Genomic DNA, 2,022 nt, shown 5'->3' with positions numbered 1-2,022 from the left:
CACCTTGCCTGCCCCACGCGCGCGGGAAGCCTGGGAAGGTGCCACGGGCTGGGGGGTGAGGGGGGTGCGCCGCGCGGCGGCGGCTGGGAGCTGTAGTGCCGCCGGCTGGGGCGGTGCAAGGGATAGAGCAGGGGGAACTACAGCTCCCACAATGCATCCCGCCAGGCCAGGCTGCCGCAGCTCGTGTGCCCCTAGCGGGCTAGCTGGGGAGAGGCTCAGTGCAAGCTCTGGGTGCTGGCGGGGAGGGGCGGTCCCCCAGGTGAACCTTGGGGCGGTGGTAGCTGAAGCAATGCACCAGGGATGGTTGGGAAGAGTATGATGACCAGATGGCCCGATTTTATAGAGATAGTACCGATTTTTGGGTCTTTTTCTTATATTGGCTTCTGTTATCCTCCCATCCCCTCTCCTGATTTTTCACACTTGCTGTCTGGTCACCCTAGGGAAACGCTGCCAGGGACCGTGCCCCCTTGTGACCTGCACAGCGTCTGTGGCACTTGTCAGTGCGCTGTGTTGGCACCCTAAAGCTGTGACATTGGTGAGGAGAAAGGATGTCAAGGCCGTGCATGAATTCACATGGCTACATGCTGCCTTCCTCTTCCTTCTCACGTACCCTGAACTGCTCTGTGCAGCTGTATAACTCCAGTTTACCCTCAATTCCCTTTCTCTGAAAATCCTACTTGCCTGAATCCAGAGTGATCCCCCCATAGCCCTGTGGCAGGCCATGGCTACACTTTAGCTGTTGTAGCGTGCCTCAGTGTCCATGCTTCCTACATCCATGTACTGGTGGTTTCCATCTGTAGAGTTTTACTCCACCTCTCCAAGAAGTGGTAGCTAGGTTGATAGAAGAATTCTTCCCTGGACTTCACTGCATCTACACTGAGGGTTAGGTGACCTAATTACAGAGCTCAGGCTGCAAAATTTTTCACAGCGCTAAGCTATGTAGCTAGGTTGATCAAATTTTTTAAGTGTTGACCAGGTTTTAGTTAATTAGTTCTGTTTATCTGAACAGCCAGTTATCCAAAAGTTTCAGATCTCCTTCTGCTAGCGTGAACATGACATAACTTTCTTAAATCTACTTTAAAAATACTTGAGACTAGGGGTAGCATTTTCAAGAGTGCCTTAGTGATTTAGGCACCTATGTCCTATTGAAAGTCAATATAGTTTAGGCATCTAATCTCCTAGGAACTTTTGAACAATTTTATCCTAGGTTTAGTTTGATCACCATTTAGTCTACTAATTTTTTAAAAACTTTTAAAAGTAAATTTATATGCTCCAACCATGTTGGCAATACAACCTTGCGAGATGGAAGTTTTAACATGTTTCTGCTTTTCTAGGGCAGATGGGGTCTAAACACCAACACGAGATGCTATGTCTCAGCTTAGTGGGAGATCCTTATATCAAAACACGCAGTAGTGAGGCACGTGACTATAAGCTTTCCTGAACGTGTTGGTACTTGTATCCACACATCATTGACCAAAGTTGTACAGCCCTGTCCTAGGATGCAGTGGGTTTGCTATAAAGTCTAATATGGGTTTTCAGGCAGTGAAGGGGTATGTGTGGGGGTGGGGAGGTATTTTCTTTGTTGTTCCTAAATCCTGGCCAAGAGTCTGGGAAATTAGGGGGGAGACAGTTATTAATATTTAAGGCCAAAATTTCATAGACCAAAATTTTCAGTCTTGGGTGCTTAAAATTAGGCTTCTAAATCCAAATTGAAGCATTTAAATAAAAGTGACCTGGTTCTTAGAGGTGCTGAGCACCTACAAGTCCTACTGAAGTTAATGGGAGCTGCTGGTGCTCATCAGCACTTTTGAAAAATCAGCCCACAAGTGACTAGAGAATGTCCATTCACTTTAGTTCTGATAACTAAAAAGCCTCTGTTGCTTTTTTAACTTTCTATAAATCACTGACGTGCCTCAGTGCTTCTTGACGTACCTCGGAGCTTGAGAACTCTCCACAATGCTGCTGTGATTTTTAGGGACTCAAAATAATCCCCTTTGTCATGGCTCACTGGGCAATGCTGGA

The sequence above is a fragment of the Chelonoidis abingdonii genome, chromosome 5 (assembly GCF_003597395.2).
Source record: "Chelonoidis abingdonii isolate Lonesome George chromosome 5, CheloAbing_2.0, whole genome shotgun sequence".
In the NCBI taxonomy this organism is placed as follows: Eukaryota; Metazoa; Chordata; order Testudines; family Testudinidae; genus Chelonoidis; species Chelonoidis abingdonii.
Note: the sequence above shows the minus strand (reverse complement) of the source record.